Consider the following 23573-nt stretch of genomic DNA (forward strand, 5'->3'; position numbering starts at 1 on the left):
AGTGTGGGATCTAGTAAACAATAACTCTCATCTCTGTAATTGCATTTGTATTTGAGACTAAATCAAAGTCTGTGGAAATGGTGGCTGGAAAGTGGGTTGCAAAGATCTAGCGGCTACAGTTGAAGTTTACTCAAGAAAAGTAAAGTGTAAAGTGAAATTACTCAAAACCAATTTGTTTTTTATACATCTTTAAATTTAGCATCCAGATTTAAATGGGTGCTGAAACATTCTAAAGACTGGACGCTGTGTTTCCTATTCCTTCAATTTGCCTCTGTTGAAGAAAACAACTAATCAGCTAATTGTTAGACATGAAACTGCAGTGAAAAGCTTATCTAAAGAACAAAATGTAGATTTCACATATTATTCTTTTCAAAGAGGGATATAAAACTTTCTAATCCTGTATAATTATATCATCTACAAAATGATTGTATGTTTTAAATAAACCTGAAGAAGTGACTGTCTTTACAATCTATGCCTTTTCAATAATACAGACAATTATTAGAACATTCATTTTACCTTCCACATCATAGCTTTCTCCTAATTCCCACATGTTTACCCATGAATTAATTACAAGGTAAAAAATTATTTTCATGGGTTACATTTCCAAGGATATGTGTCTATTGAAACCTTGAGAGAAATATCAATCCCAATTTAGTCATTCTTCTTTTCACGTTTCTATTTATGATTTCTCAAAACAGCTATTAAGAAATTGGCTGGCAAGAGAGGACCAGATATAATCATTTACCTCAAAGAGTTTATAGATTATTGGTGATACCTTAAAATTACATTTCAGGTACATTTATACTTCAGAGGATTTACTAAAAAATAGATAAAACTGCATCAATTATTTTTAGCATCAAAACAGTTTTTCTTAAATAATGAGGATGTCATTCCTACTATTCCAATTACTGTCCATGATCCCTTGTTTGTAGCTCTCCTTTTTGGTTCCACAGCTCAATTCCTACATGAGGTTGAGTTGAGCAGAAAGTTTCATCTGACCTTTCATTCTTTTAGCTGCTAGAAAAGCAAACACATCATAGACAACCACTCTACTAAGTGCATGTCTGGAGAGACCAGCCATAGGTTTCCTTTACTGGATCAGATGTCTCCCTAAATTTCTCTGCAGTTACATCATTGGTATAAGTCTGATGTGCAAAGAAGTATTGAATGTGTATGTTAAAAGATTTCTATGTGTAGAAATGGCAAAGACACACAAATCCCTGCCATGAACACCTGTAATCCCCTCACCTCAAGACTCTACACACTCTAATCCCTGTTTTTCTGTCCTTCAGGGAAGTATCCCAAAGCCCAAACATCCAATCTACCCAGAGACTGCATCAGGCATTTATTTCCAAGATGGAAGTGTTTTGTCTTTGACTGGCCAACATAGGAAAAAAAAATTCTAGCCAATATTGGGATGGTATCTGAAGACCAACCGGATCCTAAATTCCAGGAGCAAACAAAAAATTTCTGTTCTTACACCTTCATTGATGCAAGGACCAAGACCCTCACAGAAGGAATCATGGTCACTGGGAAAGGTGAGTCTCTTTTTCCCATTTCCATGGGGACTGGTATATGTTGAATATTTTATATAATGTGATTTCTAGAATTTTTGTTTGATTCTATAAAGAATTCTGATTTTACAGACATTTATACTCCATGAATAAATCTGTATAATTTATAATTATCTCACTTTGGGGGATTTACAAATTCCTTCCTCAAATTGCAATTTTTGTCAATGATATCGGTGGCTCCCACTTATCTGAAAAGATTCTCCACTTAGAATATAATCACTCTTTTGGTGTAAAAACAGAATACTGCATGTTTTCAAAGGAAGTCCTATACAATAAGTGTTCTTCACAAGGAGAATTCAAAAGATATTTTGAGGATTTAGAGTGGTCCAAAAATAAATTATAGCCCATAAATCACTGAAAATCCATTCAAAGCCTCAGAATTAGGAATAAATTAAACATGGTACACTTTGCCTCATCTGTCTATCTATGTAATCTATATTGCTTTCAATTTTTAAAATGAGAAACTGTATTTTCCAGGTAGCCCCTAGTATGTTAGATAGAAGTAGATATTAACTTTTTTAGTCCTGTTGCCTGGAAAACCATAAAAATGAAAAGTCAGTAGGAAAATGAAGGTGATAATAGTAGTGGGAGGTAGGGGTGCATGTGTGTGTTTGTGTGTATGCATGTGTATATGACCCTAGAAGCATAGTCTCAGAATCCTCGAGCCATTGACTGATAACTTGATATTTAGCCCCTAAATTTCCTGGCTTCTTCAGGGCTGAGGGCTCTGGTTGTGACCTATGTGGATACTATCAATAGCGGAGCAGTACCTCGCTTGGAGAACACAGTGACAACTCTGGCCCAGCTGGAGAACTCAGCTGCCATTCAGAAGGCAGACAACCACTACAGTGAGCAGATAGCCCAGCGAGTGAGCTTCCCCACAGACATGCTGCAGGAGTTGCTGGAGGCGCACGCTGCCTGTGAGAGGGAAGCCCCTGCAGTCTTCATGGAGCACTCCTTCAAGGAAGACAAGCAGGAGTTCCAGAGTAACCTTGTCATAATCTGTCTTAATATTTACTTTTTGTCGCCTCCCCTTGAAGAATGAAGCCTAGAAGTGTTGTTACCTGTCCCACGGCTCATCTCTCACTAAGGATAAAGTAGTCCATGTTCTCATGAGGGACAGAGTTTCAAAGGACTACATTTCCTTCTTTTTTGACTGCCAGAACTCAGGCAGTTTATCTGGAACTCCCTTTGACCTTCAATGAAAAATCAGTATAGATATCCTCTTGAAATAAATACTTCTGTGATTCCAAGCCTGTCCAGAACACCCAAGACATTCTTTAGCTGGCTTCTTTTTCTGTGAACACACTCCTATGGCTGGGAACCAAAATTTCTCTTTTCAGATCCACATCTCAGGCCACTTTCAGCTTAGGTTGCTCCTTGTATCTATCATTGAATACAGACAGAATCACTGAATGTGGCAGCTTCAAGTAACCAGAGAGATTAGGTAATGCAACTCCAACAGCTCAGATGAAATACCCAAAGGAGCTTAGGGAACTTCCCCATGGTCTTCCAGAGTTTTCAGAGCTGTGAATAAATCAAATCTTGTGACTGCTGTTTTATTACATGTCCTCCAACAGAATACTTTTCTCATGAGGAACACAGTTACACCAATTCTTCTACCAGATCCTTTGGAAATTTACTTCCTCTGTTCCTTGCTTCTGGTGACAGCCCTCTATCTTTCTTCCCTCTAGGAAATCATAAAGAATAAGAAAGATGATTTCTTGATGCAGAATGAAGAGACATCAATCAAATATTGCCAGACTAAACTTGATCAGCTTTCAAAGACACTAATAAAAAGTATCCCAGCAGGAACTTTCTCTGTTCCTGGAGGTCATGAACTCTACAGGAAAGCAAAGGAAATTATTGAAAAGGAATATCACCACGTGCCCATGAAAGGAGTGAAGGTGAGGAATAAGGGAAACATGGAGAACCTACAGAATAGTCAAAGGGCTATACTGAAAATCTGAGACTGCAGCTCCATGCATGCATAAAGAGAGAGTATGGGACCATTCAAACAGCTTTGGCTCTTAAGGTTCACTGCATGCTATTTATTCCTGAAGAGAGTACAAATGTCAACTCCCAACCATGAGTACAGATTTCTTAAATCCAGAGACAGAACATAAATTATTCTTTTTTTTTTTTACTCAACAACATATTTGACGTGTTGAGCACTGACAATTTACAAGTCAGTCTTTGTACACAAGGATGATCACAATTGAGACAGGAAGTCAACTACATAGACAAGTTATAACACTCAGGAAAGAGCTACTTAGGTGTTAGAAACAAACATCATCATCATCATCATCATCATCATCATCATCATCATCATCATCATCATTATCATCATAATTAAAAAACAGCAATACTAATGCAACTAATATATATTGAACAGTTGTTTCCTATAGCCAAAATGTTAAACTCTTTCCCTAGACTCTTTAGTTTAATCTTTCAAATAACATTAAGAAGTATCTACATTATCAACATTTTAAAGATCTGGACTGAGAAGCATAGGCAGGTTAAAATAAGTTGTCTAAAGTTATAACCAGCTAGTGGCAGAGGAGAAGACCAGCACAATTTAGAGGCACTATTTCACACTGGGAAAACAGATATGTACAAGCACCAGAGATTTGGATTTGTAGAACTGAACATGGTTCTGACTGGCTGGAATCTAGAGTGGGGAGAAGGAAGTAGCACTGGGCAAGTGACTGGAGGGAGACAGGTCAGTCTAAGGAGCTTGGACTCATTGTAAGGAACCACTATGGAACTTTAAACATGAAGCAAAAGTTACATGGAATTAGTTGTCTTTGCAGCACTAATTTACTTATTCGAAATCTAATTTCTGTGCTCCTCCTTGGTTCCTCAGGGAAATGAGTTCCTCCAGAGATTTCTGCTGTCCCAGGTGGCAATAGAGAAATCCTGCAGGCAGATAAACCCTCAATGATGGGGAGAAGCCCATAGCAGGTACAGGGTAGGGCTGGGCTCACAGTGGGATGTGTATGTTCTTGCAGTGCCCTCTGAAAGGTGTGAGAGAAAACCTTCCCAATACAGGAGCTTCCTTCCTTTCTGTGGAACAACCCTGCTGTGTCTGGAAACAACAAAGGGAACTGTGATTGGATGCCAGACATACAGAGCCTTTTCTCTCACATTCTGAAGTGTGGTCTTGATGGTGTGGACACGGGGTGGGGGGGAAGACTTCGGAGATTTCCTACCACTCTCTTCAATTTGGCTTGGCCTCTGAGCTCAAGAGGGTGGAGGTCAATCGTTGCCTATTTTTTTCCCTCTCTAATGCCTCCCTGGGGCAGAGGAGTGGACCAGGAATGAGACAGCTGTTAAGGAACAGGAGCTGCTGAAACAGAAACTGCAGGAGCAGCAGCAGCAGGTGGAGGCTCAGAAGAGAAGTCTTCAGAAACACATAGTCCAGATGATGGAGAAGCTGGTGAGGGAAAGAGAAAACCTGCTGAGAGAGCCAAACAAGATATTGGAGCATCAGCTGAAGGTGAATCAGGCTGTGGCAGTAGTAGAGCTTGATAGATTTGCCCTGGTACCTCAGGAAGGGATGGGTGAAGGTTACAGCAAGATCATGCAGAGATCAGAAGTGCATCTACTGCTTGGGATTTATTAAAACCCTGAAGCCTTTGAATCCTTCCAACACCTTTAAATTCGTCTCTGTAAGTAGACATTGGAGTGTTCAGGATGAGTATGCCCCCCCTACTCCAAGCCCTCAGAGAATATAAATAGGGTTGAATAGCCACTTAGAGAAATTTAAAATGATCTCACAGGGCTTGATTGAACAGATATTTCAAATGTCTGTGTTTAATATGAACAACAAATAGTATGGTTTACCAAGATCACTACATTTTACCAGGAGCCCTGCTCAGCCCAAGGCCCTGAGGTAGGTCTCTGCTGACATAAAACTACCAGAAATGTCCAGAATTAAAAATACAGGGAAGTGGCAGCTTTTAATCTTGCTGCATTGCCTCCAGGTTTGTATAGATTCCCAAGCTATCATGTGGCTTGGAGGGATTTCTCTCATTGTTCATCTGAACATGATTTATAAGAGATTTCTATAATTTGTGGACCATGTGTTTATAACAGATTTCTATAATATGGGTGACAGTACCATCCTGATTGGGACTGAGAATTAGTGCAGTCAGACCAAGGCTACCTCTCATTTGCATTTTTTGACTGGAAAATATTACATTTATCCTCATGCCAGGCTTAGCCTCCTGGCAAAACCCTAAGGTATATGAATATTATTAAGGCTGTAAACTACACTTTCTCTTAATATTTAGGTCCAAACCAGGAAATATTCCTTGTTACAAGAGTCTCCTTTCATGATTAAGAGAGAAAAATTTTAGGAATACAACAAAGATAGTCTGACAAAGTTTTAAAGTTTGACAAAATGTAATCCTTGAAAAAATGGGGGATTTAAAAAGTTTTACTTCCTTCCTCACTTTTTTTTTTTTTTAGGTCCAAGAAGATCTGTGTACTGAAGGATTTAGAAAGAAATGTGAGAAGATGAAAACAGAGATAAATCATTTGAGAAAGAGAATTGTTGACACTAAAAATGATGATCGTTCCTTGCTTGCACAAGCCTTGGTCAACCTTGGCAAAATAATCACTTCATTATTGCCTGCCCCAGCTAACATTCTTGGTAATGTTATGAAAGTATTGGGCTTACTATTTAAAAAGATGTAGCTTTCCTTGTAAAGAAATTAGATATATAATATATTATACATGTATATTCTCTGGCCTATTACTGATGTGCATGCTTTTCACTTTCATTCAGCAATGCTTTAAGTATAAAAAGTGATTTCTAGAGGATATTGATGCCTGGCCCACATTAGATAGAATAAATGCATGGACACTTTGATTTAGTGTGTTCACTTTTAGGAAATATATATGTGTGCAAAATCATATATATGTGTATGTACATACATACAAGAGTTTCACTGAGGCTTCACTTCTAATGGCAAAAGATTGGAAACCACTTAATGCTCATATATGTAATTTGGTAATATATATTTTGCATGCACACATACTAGAATACTAGATTGCTAGTAAATAGATAGTGGAGCTCTATTTGTATAAATATAGAACAATCTGGAAGATAGATTGTAGAGTGAAAAAATGAGGCACAAAGCAGTTTGTATAATGTGTTCACCATAAAAAAAAATGCAATTATTATGGGCACTCATACACATGTATATATAGCACATTTCCGGAAGATTCATTAGAAATTGGTATCATTGGTTCTTCCTGAAGAGGACAGCTTGGCATCAGGGATAGAAAGGACACATGCTTTTCATTATATACTCTATCTTTTCAAATTTGCAAAGATATCTTGTGTTATCATTTCTAGAATAACAAAGAAAACAAAGTATAATACTAATAATTAAAATAGTAAATGGAATGTGAATAAATGGAATTGCTCATTGCTTCTAGAAATGACATTAGCCTGCTCAATAAGGGGTCTAAGACTAAGATCAGAATACTAGGAAATAACGTCTGCATCCTAATCTTGTTTTTGCTTTGGCCTTGGTTTTTAATCTCTTATATTTGCTTCAAAAATAAGGTATGAAATTTCCTGTTACCCCTTGAAATCTCAGCAAGAGTAACCTTTTCTTCATAGGTTTCAATTACACTTTTACAGTGTTTAGAAACAAATTATTAAACATTAAGAATATTCACTGGTGAGAGGAATTCCCATCATCCTTAAGTTCAGTGGTGGCATCTCTGCTGTAGGCAAGTACAGAAGTTGTGATCTACCACTGCAGAAATGGATGCCTTGATAGTAATAGGGAATGAAAAACCCAGACACACAGAGGCCAGGTGTTGGCATTTAAACATCAGAATTCAAGTACATACAATGAGAGTAATGAGCATCGTGGTTTGTCTTAGCTCAGGCTGCTATAACAAATTACCATAGACTGTGTGGCTTACAAAACAAACATTTATTTCTCCCAGTCCTGGAGGCTGAAAGTCCAAAAGAACTGTGCCAGCATTGTTATTTTCTTGGTAAGGGTCCTCTTACAGCTTTACAGATGACAAGGTTCTTACTGTGTCCTAGCATGTTGAAGAGAGAGAGACAGAGAGAGAGGGAGAGAGAGAGAGGGAGAGAATCTCATGATTTTTTGTTATACAGGCACTAATTAGATTCATGAAGGCCCCACACTCATTATCTAATCCCTCCCAAACCCCATTTCCAAGCACATTGGGACATTGGTAGTTGGAGTTTTCTCAAATGGATTTTGGAGAACACATTCAAACATTCAGTCTATAATTTGGTTGGAGTGGCAGCTAGCAGACCTGACCAGAGAAAATTCTGAAGATGGCAAATAAAACAAGGTGTCTGTAGAGAAAAAAAGAATGGGGAGGAAACCATTGGAATCAAGGATATTTATTGGAAGCTGAGAGGTAACATTGATAAAAGGTTATAATCCCTAGCCTTGGTCTAAACCAATTTCAGATGATGGAACTATCACCTGGAGGGGAGGGCAGGATCCCAAGAGAGAGGACATTGCAACTCTGGGATGAGGATAAATGATAATGATTTTCACAGTGCCTCCCGTAGGGGACCTCTGGAAATGTACTTGGATCCATATGCTGGGAAATGAGAATGCCCAAACACTTCAAGGACTGTCAGAATCAGGATCCAAGCTAGGAGTGATGCTCATATCCTGAAAAGACATCACAGTCTCCCTGTCAGAGGTACATGGTATAAACACACTCTTGGCCCAAGTGCAACTAACTTGGTCTAGTATTTGTTTTCAAATAAAAGTAAAGTTCATTGGAAGACAGACACCATTATATATATTTTTTTCTGTACATCTTCATAGTGTATGTTTAGGCACAGAGGGTACTTAGTAAGAAACTTCTGTAAAAACAAAAAGCTGACAAATGTGTGATTGTTTTCAATTGCCAGAATTCCATGATCACTCCAAACCTCTGAGATAATAGATTGTTTGGATTTTAGATATTAGATTAAGGTCTCTAAGTTGACTTAAGGGCCAGAGGAGCAGAAGAAATGCTTTTGGTACAGTCCCCCCCTCTGTGACCTTATGCACCACAGTCTCTGTATCTCTGCTAAGATGTTAACTCATCTCCACTGGAGACTTTAAATGACTCCATCTAGCTGTGGCTTCAAGTGTTCAGAAGGAAGAATGAATGGCTTTGCCTTTTAAAGAAGAAACCATATAGTAATGAATATGTGAACAATGTATCATGGGGTTTAATGCAAAAGTAAACGATTCTACAGAAATATCTGTATATCTGTTCCCACTGAGAGCTTGACTTAAGCATATGTTCTAATCCCTTGGACTAGACACACCCTGCATTGAAGAGCAAAGAGAAGCCTTGCCTTTTTTAGATTCGACATGTAAGTGATATCACACTGTACTTGTCTTTCTCTGACCTATATCACTAAGTATAATGTGCTTAAGGTCCATTGATGCTGCAAATGGCAGGATATCCTCCTTCCTTGTGACTGAATAATATTCCCTTGTGTATATATATATGTGCCACATCTTTTGTATCCACTCATGTGTTGGGCATTTAGGTTGCTTTCATTGCTTGGCTATTGTGGTTAATGCTGCAATAAACATGAGTGCAGATATCTCTTTGAAATACTGTTTCTATTTTCTTTCAATAAAAAATAATAACACTGACTATGGTCACTTAGAAAAATAAAAAGGCTTTAAAAAGTAGATAACAATTTATTCACACATCTATTTTTATCCTCATTAAGGAATGCTTGGTTCTAATTATTTACATTGTTAAATTCTTATGTCCTCCCTGCCATTGTTCTGGATTATGTAAAGAGAGAAATGTAAAGATCTTGTCCTCATGCAGCTTACACTGTGTATGGGCCTTACATAATGTTATTTAGGCAGAAATAAATATTGTAATTATATACATGTATATATATATGTGTGTGTGTGTGTGTGTGTGTGTGTATTGATGTGTGTGTGTGTGTATATAGATATGTGTATGTATGTGTATGTGTGTGTATATATATAAATATTTTATGTGTAGTGATCAACAATCTAAGTAACAACCAAATAGTCATTTTTTAAGTTTGGTTTCAACCTAGTGCATCTTGCCTGGAGATATAATTGTGTATTATAGAGCCCTAAGGACCAAATATGGTAACTTTAAAGTAAGGTAAAACCTAGAGTGCATGGTGATTGAAACAATGAATAAATAGATTAATGGTTGGATGTATGAATAAGTGTGACATTTGTTTATTATTTCAAAGGGTAATAAATATCCCTCTTATTACCTATAGGCAAAAAAGTAAAGGCTTTGGTGAAGAATTTTGTGTTTTTTGATCTCTATTCCTTTATCACCTGTACAAATGTATTATGTTTAAACAAACTAAAGTGGATTCTGTTTCTATGACTGTAATAGGACTGATATGACAACTCTGGAATATTCTTCCTTGTGTCTCTTTTTCCATGGAAGTGTGGTTGTGCCACTCAACAGTGTTATTTGGATGGAATTCCTTTTACTTCAGATAATGTGATCTTATTCCCTGACCACTGTTTTGTGGACAGTGGTCCCAGGCTGCATTGAATATGGTGCCCACTCTTAGACCAGGAAACGGTCCCTGATAAAATATGAGTAATGAATTCCTCCCCTGATATATTTAGTCTAAGGCCCCAATCTCTCTCTGCCCCTGCTGACTGTCCACTAATATAGAAAATGCAGACAATCAAGTTCTATTTCCCTCCCACTTAAAGTACCTAATTATTTTATTTTGATGAAATATGCACAACTATTTACTATTTTAACTATTTAAAGTGTACAATATAGTGGAATTAAGTATATTCACATAGATGTTACAATCATCATCACTATCTACCTCCAACCCTTTGCATCATGCTCAGCTGAAACTCTGTATCCAATAAACAAGTCTCCATTTCCCTCTCCCCAAGATCCTGGTAAGTGTGAGTAAACTTTCTGTTTCTATGAATTTAACTACCCTGGATACCTCATAAAAATGACATCATATAGTATTTTTCTTTTTGTGACTGTCTTATTTCAGTTAGCATAATGTCCTCAGGTTTATTTAGACTGTAACATGTGTTAGAATATCCTTCTTTTTAAGGCTGAATAACATTCCATGGTAAGAATGTACTACACTCTATTTTATTTTTTAATTTTTAATTATTATAGAACTTTTAGATTTCCACTTAATTTGCAGTTATTACAAAATACTGGCTATGTTCCCTGTGTTGTGCAGTACATCTTTGTAGCCTGTCTTAAACTCAATAGTGTGTTACTCCCACTCCTCCCACTCCTCCACACCTTTATTGCCCACCCCACTTCCCACTGGTAACCACTGGTTTGTTCTCTATATCTGTGAGCCTGCTTCTTTTTTTATTGTTGTTTTTGTTATATTCAATAGTTTGTTGTATTTTATACATTCTACATATAAGTGATATCATATACTATTTGTCTTTCTCTGTCTGACTTATTTCACTTATCACAATGCCATCCAAGTCCATCCATGTTGCTGTTAATGGCAAAATTTCATTTTTTATGGCTGAGTAGTATTCCATTGTGTGTGTGTGTGTGTGTGTGTGTGTGTGTGTGTGTAGTATACAATAAATATCTATACACACTATATCTATCTATATCTATCTCTGTGTGTGTGTATATCATATCTTCTTTATCCATTCACCTGTTCATGGACACTTAGGTTGCTTCCATACCTTGGCAATTGTAGATAATGATGCTATGAACATTGACATGCATGTATCTTTTCAAATTAGTGTTTTTGGTTTTGGTTTTGGTTTTGGTTTTGGTTTTGGTTTTGGTTTTATATACCCAGGGGTGGAATTTCTGTGTCATATAGTAATTATATTTTGAGATTTTTGGAGAAATCTCCATACTATTTTCCACAGTGGCTGCATGAATTTACTTTCCTACCAAGAGCCCACCAAGGGTTTCTTTTATCCACATCATTGCCAATATTTGTTGCTTGTGTTCTTTTGATGACAGCCATTCTGACCAGCAAATACACTACAATTTACTTACCCATTCATATGTTAGTGGATAACTAGATTGTTTCCATTTTTTTGTATTGTTTTGAATAATGCAATTATAAACATTGGTGTACAACTATATATTTGAGTTCTTACTTTCAGTCCTTTTGAGATATATAACTAGAAGTTGAACTGTTGAATCAAATGGTAATTTTATGTTTAATTTTCTGAGGAATAGTTATACTGTTTTCTACATTAGCTGTTCAATTTGTTCCTACCAATGATGTACAGGATTCTCAATTTCTCTACATCCTCACCAAAATTTGTTTTATGTTTCTAAAGAAATGGCAACCATATTAATGTGTGTGAAATATATCTCATTTCCTTAATGAATAATGATGATGAGCACCTTTTCAGGTACTTATTGGCCATTTATCTCTGTTATTTGGGGAAGGTGTCTTCAAGTGCTTGACTATTTTTGAAATGAGCTCTTTGTTTTTGTTTTTGTTGTTGCTGAGTTAAAGGGTTCTTTATATATTTTGAATATTAATTTCTTATCAAATGTATGATTTGTAAACATTTTCTCCCATCCTGTGAGTTACCATTTATTCTTTTGATATTGTCCTTTGATATGCACAAAATTTTAAATTTTTGTAAAAACCAATTTATCTATTTTTTAATTTGTTGTCTACACACACCTTTGGTGTATATCCAAGAAATCATTGCCAAACCCAATAGAATGAAGAGTTTCCCCTACGTTTTCTTCTAAGAGATTTTGTTTAGCTTTTACATTTAGATCTTTGTTCTATTTTGAGTAAATATTTGAATATGGAGGAAGGTAAGGGTATAACTTCATTCTTTTGCATGTGAATATCGAATTTCTTCAGTATCACTTGTTGAAAATATTGTGCTTTTCCCACTGAATGGTCTTAACACCTTTATCAAATCATTTGACCACATATGAGAAGATTTATTTACTGTATTCGTCTATATGTCTATTTGGAGTACAATAGTTTGTACTAAGTTTTGAAATCAGGAAGTATGATATCTCCCGCTTTGTTCTTCTGTTTCAAGATTTTTTATTTGTTTATTTGGGATCTCTTGAAATTCCCTATGAATTTTAGAAGTTTTTATTTTCTGGAAAAATATTGGAATGTTGATAAGAATTGCATGAGATCTGTAGAATCTGTTGAGTAGTACTGACAGCTTAACAATATTAAAACTTCCCACCTATGAACATGGATGTCTATTTCTTTATGTCTGATTTAATGTCTTTTGGCAATGTTTTCAGTATGCAAATCTTTCTTCTTCTAGGCTAAATTTATTTTTAATAAATCACTTTGATCCTATTTTAAATGGGATTGCTTTCTTAATTTTTTGAATTGTCATGTTAGTGTATAGAAATGCAACTGATTTTTAATTGTTGATTTTGTATCCTCCAAATTTGCTGAATTCGTTTATTTTTTCAATTTTTTTGGTGAAATCTTTGATATTTCTATATTTAATATCATGTTGTGTGTTGAGAGAATTTATTTCTTCATTTCCAATTTTAAATCTCTTTATTTCTTTCCCTTGTTTTATTACACTGGCTAGTACCTCTAATTCTATGTTAAATAGAGGAGGGAAAAGTGGGCATTACTGTCTTTTTTGTTATCTTAGGGGAGAAGATTTCAGTCTTTCATCATTGAGTAGGATGTAGCTGTGGATTTTTCATGCATGGTTTTTATCATGTTGAGGAAGTTTTCTTCTATTCCTACTTTTTGAGTATTTTTTTAACAGAAAAATTATTAAATTAGATCAAAGGATTTTTGTGAATCAATTGGATGACCATTTTTTTCTTTGCTCTCTTAATGTGGTATATTATATTGATTGATTTTTCTATTTGGAATCTACAGGATGTAATCAACATTTATAGAATACCAAAAACATCAGAATACATATTTTCCTCAAGCTAACATGAAACATTCACCAAGATAGACCTCATTATGTATCATTAAACACACCTTAAAAATTGAAAGGAACAGAAATGTTATAATGTATGTCTCAGACTAGAGTGAAATTAAACTAGAAATCAACAATGGAAAGATAGCTGGAAAGTCCTAAAATACCTGGATAGTAAACAACACACTTCTACATTATACATAGGTCAAATAAGTCTCAAGAGGGATTTTAAAATGTATTCAATGAAATAAAAATAAAAATACAACTCATCAAAATTTGCAAAATGCAGTGAAAGTTGAAGGAGACTTATAAGATACTTTTGTCATGATATATAATCTTATGGAGACCATAAACTCAATTTTGGGAAGGGGAATAGGAAGACACAAAGCAGCAGTTCCCAGGAAGGGAAATGATCCTAAAATTAAATTCATAAATGGTTTCCAAGCAAAGAACAAATCCAGGGTGTTGCCAGAAAACAAAAGAAAAAAGATGGAGGGGTCAAATATGAAACGAAGGACGTGAATGAAGAGTCTTTTGCTTAAACCTCAGAATCATTATGGTTGCATCCTTCGAGTATGACATAATCAGAAAAAGACTCTCTGAGGAGATATAGTATGTATCATAGATGCTTTCAAACAATTGGGCTTCTGGAATGTTTAAGGGAGTTTTTCCTCAGACTTCTCAGCAAAAACCCAAGGTAGAGATAGGGCTACATTGAAAAGATTTGTGGGTTCAGCATTGTTGAGCCTTGATGAAGCTCACCTCAGAAGGCTTAGAACAAATTGGAGGGTATTTGTGCTAATGAAGAGCTACAGGGGAACCTGTTGATCCTGACCTGGCACTCCCATGCATGACTATACTTTTATACATTTTTCCTTACCATTTTATTCTCTTATCTGTTTTTACCCTTTGTTTTTCTTTCTTTTATCGTTTCTTCACCTCTTTTTGGACAGTTTTGTGTAAGTAATGGACAGAGGACAGGCCTTGGAATCAGAGAGCTTGCATCTGAGACTAAGCTCTAGAACCAAGTTAAGTGACCTAGAAGATGTTAAGTCTAATCTCTTCACTTGCATAAATGTAGGAATAATATCTAATTTACTGTGTGATCATGAGTATTAGAGATAGTAAGTGTATTTCCTTAAAGGTAGAAAGTTTCCAATAAGAGTGGCTGTTATATTGTTTTTATTACTGTTGCTACAATTTTGTTTATGTGGTTGATTTGGGTTCTTGGAGCAGCTGTTAGTAAACTCTACACTGAATTTCTTTACTCTACATACTCTTTACTATGCTTATTTTTATGAGGTTGATTTTCATAGCTCATATTGAACTCTCTTAGTCTCTTTACAGCAGAGTATCCATCCCAAGATGCTTTGAGTGCTGGCTGCTAGAAAGGCTCACATGATCGCCCTTTAGAAATGCCTGGGAACTTGCATCCTCCTATGTCTCCACTTCTCTAAAGATTTCTTCTCATAGGATTCAAGCAACAAATCATCTACAGGAATTGCCATCTTATGCTTTGCTTCTAACATACTAACATTAAAAATTATTTTTTTTATTTTTATTTTTAATACTACAAATATATCTTAGGCCTTCCACTAGCAACCAAAGATACAGCAAGCCCTCAGTTAAAGAGAATGCTAATCTATACTGTATCTGTTTCCCCTTCCTGGCTCCACTTCTGGCATGATGGTGTGCAACTCAGAATCACTCCTCAAGAAACTGATGAAAATTATTTTTAAAACACATTTAAAAATAGTTGGCCTTATGAGCATACACAAATGGAAATGCCACTACAGATATACAGCAAATGAGGACACATTTAATCAAGAATATTTACTAAAGCTCCATAAAATGATGAGTCTTTAGTATTTGAAAATCCGTAATTTTCCCCTCTCCATTCATTGAGCTGGGAACTCCACCCAGACTTGTACAACCAAGAACACAAGTTTTTGACTCCCCCCAGGTCCTGGTTGGAGGGTTGTCTTCCTAGGAAGGACATGACATTAGCATTTCTCATACTGCCCCTAGATACTTGTTGCTGAGGCAAAGTTCTGTACTACAGCAGCCAACAGGTGGGGGCCCCATTCTTCCACCACATTTCCTCTCATGAGACAAAGGTTCTACCTTGGGCATGGTAGGACATTGAGGTCCCAATTGCTATTGACTCAGCTTATAGGACAGGGGCTTGTGCCGATGGAGACAAGCCAAGGACACCTGGGGCTCTTGCCCATATATCCACTGAGCACTTACTTCTTCAAACTGGGCTGTCACTTAGAATTGACATATTGTTCCTTACTCCAGCACCAGAGTTGTGGCTCAGAGATTTTCCCTCGGAGGAAAGGCAGACCATAGAACAGAGAGCTCAAATTATCTCCCCAAAGGAGCCAACATTATTTGCAACAGCATAAGAAGTTCAAATCTAAGGGTGCTTTCAAAAGCAGAAGAAGTGTTGGTAAGAGGCAATGGGGAGGAGACTGAAAAATTCATTGAAGATACAGGCTAAATGATAAGCCAACATTTTGCTGGAGAAAAATAAGAAACCAGCTGCAAGAACTAGAGTCTGAATAAATTTCAAACATTGACCATCAGGAACTGTCCCTTCATAGCAGCCTGAATTTGACTGGATTAGGGTGTAAATAATTTATTCTCCAGGGCATTGTTATGAACAATAGAGCTTTTAACCAGCAGTTAGTGGAGTTTCATAGGTTAGTGTGGTCAGGTAACTAGACAAACACTGCCTAAGTCCTGCTAAAACCTTGTTATCCCAAAGTGGCTGGGCATATCCAAGGATGAATCCTTGAGGAAAAACATCAGAGGCTTTACCCGGTGTCTGTTTAGGGGATAGAGGAGGAAGAGAAGGGAATGGACAACACTAAAATAATCGTTAGTCTTTAAACAAGTAAACAAGCTAACAACAATGACAAGCACTGAAAGAGGGGAGAGATGAAGCCAGTACCCAAAGTTGCTGCAATATCTAAAATGTTCATTTTCCAAAAAATATGAGACATGCAAAATAAGCAGGAAATTATGGCCTAGATACCAGAAGAATAGCAGTCAATAAAGCCACCTGCAGGAGAGACCTGATGTGAGAAAAGAAGCCATTATAAATATGTTCAAAGAAACAAAGAAAACCATGATTTTAGAAGTAAAGCATGATGACAGTGTCACATCACATAGAGAACATTAATAAAGAGACAGAAATTATTAAAAATAACCAAATGGAAATTTTGGAGCTGAAAAGAGCAATAACTGAAATTTAAAAATTCACTAGATGGAATCAATAATACACTTAAATGGGCAGAAAGTAAAAGTACTTAAGAATAGATCAATAGAAATTATGCTATCCAAGAACAGAGTGAAAAATGAATGAAGAAAAAATGAGCAAAGCCTCAGAGAAATGTGGGACACTAATGTATACCAACAGACATGTAAAGGCAGCACCAGAAGAACAGAGAAGGAAAGGAGCAGAAAAATATTTGAAAAATTAGTGGCTAAAAACTTCCCATTTCCTAAAAAATTTAAATCTACATATCCAGGAATTTCAACAAACTGCAAGTAGGATAAACTCAAAAAGACCCATGAATAGACACATAGTAAACATGCCAAAGAAAATCTTGAAGGCAGCAAGAGGAAAATGACTCCTTGCTTAAGGAAACTCCTATAAGATTAACAGTTGACTTATCATCAGAAACAATAGAGGGCTGAAGGCAATAGGATAACCTATTCTCAGCCCTCAAATTTTAAAAACCCTTAATCAAGAATTATATATCCAGCAAAATTATCATTTAAAAATGAAGATGAAATAAAAAGATATTTGGAAAACAAAATCTGAAAGAGTCTGCTGCTAGTAGACCTACCTTACAAGACATACTAAAGTTAGTTCTTCAGGCTTAAAGCAAGTGACCCAAGACAGTAATTTGAATACACACACACACAAAACAAAGAACACTGATAAAGGTAATTATGCAATTATAAAGGAGTATAATTGCCTATTATCCTTTCTTGTTTAAAAATCATAAAGCAGTATACTTTTAATTGTATTTGTGGGCATATATCATACAGAAATGTAATATATTTACCAATAGCAGGGCAAAGAGGTTGGTGACAACAAACCAACATTGGGTTAAGAACTGACTCCAGATGTTTCACTTGAATCCAAAGGAACAAATGCATAGAACCTGAAATGGAAAGAAGGCTAATATGAGAAAAATTATACATATAACATAAAAATTGTGTTCTACACTGGAAACTGACACAACATTGTAAACTGACTCTAACTCAATTAAAAAAAAGAAAAATGTTATACGTATAAACTTGCTCTCTTTTCTCCTCTCAGCTTCTTTAAAAGACATAAAATTACATAAAGGAATAATAATTATAATGATGTACTGTCGGGCTTATAACATGCATAGAGATAATACCTATGACAAGAATACCACAGTAAGAAACAAAAGAGAGTAGAGCTATATGGGAATGCTGTTTCTACATTCTCTGAAATTGCTGGTGTAATTGTGAAACTATTTTTGATAAGACATATATGGTAAGGCCTAAAGCAATCACTAAGTAAATAACTAAAAATATATAGCAAGAAAATCATTAAAGAATTTAAAAAGTAATATTAGAAAATATTCAATTAATGAAAAAGAAAACAGTAATGCCAAAAAAAGACTTGAGGTGTAGAGAAAATAATAACTTAAATGAGAAATGTAAATCATATTATTTTGCTTAGTTTTGTTTTTATGAACTCTGGATACAAGTCCCTTATCAGATATATTATTTGTGAATATTTTCTACCATTTTGTGGGTTGTCTTTTCATTTTCTTAACATTACTTTTTTAATTAATGCTATGTCTCTCTCTTTATTTTTTTTTTACTTAAAATGAATCAAAGCAAATGCAACATGTGTACAAATCTATAGATAAAGCTGCTCTGGAAAAAAACGCATAAATACATGGCAAAGAAATGAGACTTGGCATTTTAATGCTGATCATGCCATCCTCAATGCCATAAAACCAAATCTGTGCTTGCAACACAGTAAACTATGTGTATCTGCTATACCCTACTTCACAAATCCAGGACTTATGAACTCAAATCAGAATTTGCCATCAAAAATTCAAACTTGAATTCCTGTACTAGGAATGTCTCCAGTAGAGAGAACCAATGTTTTTTGAATATTCGGTGTAAGTAGCTTTAATTGAGATAAGGCTTAGGAAGGACTTACAACCCTTTCCCATTCCCATATATCTGGGTACAAAAGACATAGGCATTTATTCCATATCCATTAACAGTTTACAGAGCACCCACTGTCCCCAGGCACCACATTAGGCCTTGGGATCCTGAGAAGGAAAAGATACACTCTTACCCTCAAGGAATTTGGCCTAGTAAAGAAGACTGTCTCAAACCCCTAATAATATCTCCTTCCATCAATCAAGGAAAGCATTTACTAACTAATCATGCACTTTACTATCACAAACTACATACATATATGTAGAAAAGCACATGGAGTGTAAGCATTTGAAAACAGTAGGTTCAGGCGGGCCTTAGAGAAAATCTAGTCAAAATCTCTCATTTTATACCTGGAAACTAAACCCAGAGTGGATAAGTGACTTACCCACGATCACGACAAGAACTAAGATTAATATGGCACTTCCTATACGCCTAGAACTGCTCTAACAGTATTGTTTATTTAATCCTCACCACAACTCATTTTTGAAATACAAAACTAAGGCACAGAGAAATTAATTAACAACAAAAATCAAACAGTTCACAAGGGCAAAATCAGGATTTGAATCTAAGTAGTCTTGCTCCAGAATCCATACTTTTAGTCACCATGCTATATTTAAGTAGCTATGTCAAAAGGCTGTCATGAATTTCTGACTCATGTTTTTACACTGTCTTGTTATTTTATACTGTCAGGGTTTCCAGCATCTCTAGAACCCATTGGTCAAAAATTATCAAAGAAATCTCAAGATATTATGGTACTTCAAAGTCACAAGATCCTTGATTTGGGGAAAATGGCTCAATTCAACGTGGATGTATATGTTACCAGAAGGTGAAGATGAAGACATGCACAGACATGAGAAATATAATAAGTAATCTTGTAATAAGTATTCTTTTATCTTACTTTGACAAATGTTGCCACTTGTGTCTCATTTCCTTGTTTTCCTGAATCACTTCCATGTACACCTTCTCACTTCCAAATCCCAGTCTTTAAGTGTGTTGATTCTTCAATCAAATAAGAACATGTTAATGTAGACAGAGCTAGGAATTAAATCTTGAGAGGACCCTGCACTATACAAGATGGAGAAGATGTGCATTTCAGAAGCCTCAGACTTCATTTCACCCATTCATTTATTATCTAACAAATATTTATTTGGTGCCTGCCATATGCACAACAATGCACTGAGTTCTGGGGATGTGCTAGTCTATGTGATGGATGTGACTTTTACTCTCCTGAGGTTCACAGTCTTACAGCATTCCTCCAGAGTAAGTTAGGGATCCATAGTTAAGCACTTCTCAATTCTCAACCTGTTGGGCCTCTGAATGATGCCTGAGCTACAGGAGGATGAACAGAATGACTCAGCAAGACTGGGGACTGCTAAGAGATGCTGTCACTCTCAGGTGTGCCAACTACAGAGGAGAGAGAATGTTATTTTGAAATGACAGTAATACACTGTTTGAGTGATATGCATGAACTATAAAATAGTTTATAAATAGAAATTATTTGCATTATGATTATGTTTTGTCAGAATGCATACATCATTTTTGTGTGTGTGTGTCCTTGAGGACCCTGAAGAACAAAATTTTATATCTGATTATTGAATTGGTTAAGTAAATTAAGCAAATCCAGGCATTTTATTTGATAATCAAGTTCACTCAAAGATGAAGGTAAAATTATAAAATTTACACCCACTTACATATTTGTTTCATTCTTTAGTATGCTTCCCCGCTCATTTTTACTTGTAATCAATCTGTCTTTAACTCCCCCAGTTACACAGAGGCCTTTACCAGACACCAAAAGCTATTCTGCTCACAAAAACAACAGGCTTCATTAAGCCTTAAGTTGTTTTTTTTTTTTTTTTTTAATTTGCCCTTTAGGTCTCAATTTCTGTGAGAAATCTGGGAATTCCTCTCCACTTTAGCCCACTCTTTCATATACCAATGTAAGACCCAAATACTTTTGCCCTTCAATTTTGTAATGAGATAAAGGACGCCTGATTTATTATCATACTGCTCTTTTTCATAAGGTGACCTGGTTACATTCAGCTATTATAAAGCATATTTGAGTCATAGGCTCTGAACCATGTCAATATCCTGTACTAGGTGATTTTACTCAGCCCTGAATTTGCTCATATATCCAGCTAAATATTTGCCTCTATTTTTTTTTAAACTCTAAGTTTCTTGAGGGCACATGTTTATTTGTTTTTATATCCTCCAAAAACAATTTGGTGGAGAGACTGAATTGGAGATAAAGAAGTTATCAGAGATAAATTAGTAGAATAAGTGGATAATTGGAAGGTGTGCCTGCATTTGGATACATAGGATTAAGGAGACAAAGCCAAAGAGAACTGTGGTGTGGGGACACACTGGGGTTTGGTTAGTTAGTCCTCACTGATTTATCATGTCCAGCCTAACGGTCCCTGGAGGAATGCTTGGAAACTTGTGGAACCCGGGAGGGCAAAGGCCACATCCATCAAATAGACCAATGTATCCTCAGAAACCAGTCCAGTGTTTTGCACACAGTAGGCATAGAATAAATATTTGTTGGATGATAAATGAGTGGTAAAATGAAACGAAGTCTGAGATATCTGGAACATGAAATATTCCTATCTTCTTTTCTGATATAGTCCAGGATAGTTACTTTAAACGCATAGTAAACAGAAACTCCTGCCTAGACTGTTAGTGGCTTGCCAAAGATCTCACTGACAGAAGAGCCACAAGCAGAACCCAAGATACCAATTCTCATACACTTTCTGAGTCATATCTCTTTTTCTCTATTTCTAAAATGTTCTGAATCTTGTTCTTTTACAATTTATATTGATTCTTAAAAATTCTTAACAAATTATATATGTGTGTATATATACATACATACATACACACACACACACACACACACACACACACACACATACATGTGCATACATATTATGTCCTAGTCTTAGAGAATCAGTTAAGGTTAGAATTGAAGTTCAGTATTAAATGTGTATTACAATTAACAGATAGCCTAATATTAGGCCAAGAAACACATATGCACAAATACATACACACACAGATATTGAGGAAGAAAAGATGGGAGGGGCATGGAATCAAGGCCTAGATGGTATTAGACCTGGGTTACTTCAAATCAAAGAAATGAAAAAGTTGACTATGAGGAACCTCAGAAACCAGCTGCTTTCAAAGTATCAGGAAAACTTTTGCCCAGATTTCAACATGGTCCAGGGAACAGATTGAATTCTTACAGGGATCCCAGCAAGCACTATCTCTGTCACTAGCAGAACCCATCAGGGTGTTTTTTATATCACTTCACAGGAGCTAAGGAGCACCAACTCTGCTTTAATTCTAAGCTTTCAGCCTGGCTTCACTTGCAAATATCTTCTTAGAAGTCTTCATTTTATTGATGGGAAAGATAAAATAGTCAATAACTGGCTGGCTCCTCTGTGGCAGATTCCAATATGGGACCCAGATGACAGTACATATTCTTTAAATGGGATGCATGGGAAACTTTCAAAGAAATATTTGGACATCTTCCCAGAAGACAGATTAGCTGGAGATGGCGGGCATCCTGCTGCAGGAAATCGTGTTTTTCCTTTGAAGAAGAGCCTGGAAGATCACCTACCTAACACTTGTCATAAAAAGAAGGGATGTCATATAGTTAAGGCAGAGGGTCAATCAGCACAGTGGGGTGAGAACACAGAGTAATTGGTCGTGAATATTTAAGACTGGGACCATGATAAGGGATCAGCTCACACAGAAGTGCACAGCTGGCCTTGCACAATTACAGTTTCTAGTCAACCTACCTTATTCCAAAAACACTTGCAATGTCGACCTCATCCTGTCCTTGGACTTCTCACCACTGAGCTCATTCTCAGGGGTCATTCTCAGAATTTCTCCCAGGCCCGAGGAGAGCTCACGTTAAAACTCTGCAAACAGGAGATTGAAAAGTTCAGGAAAACATGGTGAAGTCTTTGATCAAAAATAAATAAAAATTCTTCATCAATGACAATATGCTCAATCATACACAGTTGAACCAGCAGGATGTCTTTCTGAGAATGCAAAGCCATGAATGCCTTCTCACTTTTGTTCTTTTCTTCTGACCTGATGTCTCAGTAGGACTAACAAACTTGAACCCTGGTGTTGAGAAAATATTCCAAACTAGTATTTCAATTGAGCACTCTAAAGCTAGCCAAACTTTCCCAGACCCATATTCCTATGCTCCTCCTTCAACCCTGCATGGCCCACCAACCTCTCCTCCCCTTTCAGGTGCTGCCTGCTTCCCCTGTAGATTACATACCTCTCAGAAAAGGAATAACGATTCCTGTTTACCTTCATGTTCTGCCTCACCTCTCCAGAACTCCAGTGCTTTCTTTTATACACTGTAGACTTTCAATGTTTTAATTAATTTAAAGAAATAGAGACTTTTCCATTATCAAAAATAATTTTATAATACAGAATTGGAAAATAACTGTTAATACTGGATAATATTCTGTCTTCCATTAATCATAAAAATTTTCTCATGACACAGAGAAAACTGAACTCTTATCAAGGCAGCCACATGGAGCAAAGCTGATGACACTCAGAGTCTCTCATTTTTTAATTTTTTTTTTAATTTTTTATTTTTTGGTTTCGTTTGGGTTTTATTGTTTTGTTTTGTTTTTCAGGGAATCAACTCAGAAAGGCCCTGCCAAACCTAGGAGTGAGTTGATTGTTCCATGTAGGTCATGCAGTTCAATAACACAATTTCTAGTGATCCTTTCATTTCTGTTATTTGTGACTCTGCTTGTGCCATTGGGCAGAGGAACCGGCCACATTGCTGCTCACAGTCATCTCCTTTATCATATGAATGTGA

At 36.2% G+C, this 23573-nt stretch overlaps 1 long non-coding RNA gene across 1 annotated transcript; it reads right to left on the bottom strand.

Annotated features, from left to right (window-relative positions):
• Nucleotides 1–19692: 19692 nt before the first annotated feature.
• LOC135319997 (uncharacterized) lies at nt 19693–23034 on the bottom strand. The gene is made up of 3 exons (XR_010379140.1): nt 22746–23034; nt 22525–22647; nt 19693–19732 (listed from the first exon to the last, which is right to left on the bottom strand). It is a non-coding gene; the product is annotated as an uncharacterized LOC135319997 (long non-coding RNA).
• Between the last annotated feature and the right edge of the window lie 539 nt (nt 23035–23573).

This window comes from Camelus dromedarius, chromosome 35, assembly GCF_036321535.1.
Source record: "Camelus dromedarius isolate mCamDro1 chromosome 35, mCamDro1.pat, whole genome shotgun sequence".
Lineage (NCBI taxonomy): Eukaryota > Metazoa > Chordata > Mammalia > Artiodactyla > Camelidae > Camelus > Camelus dromedarius.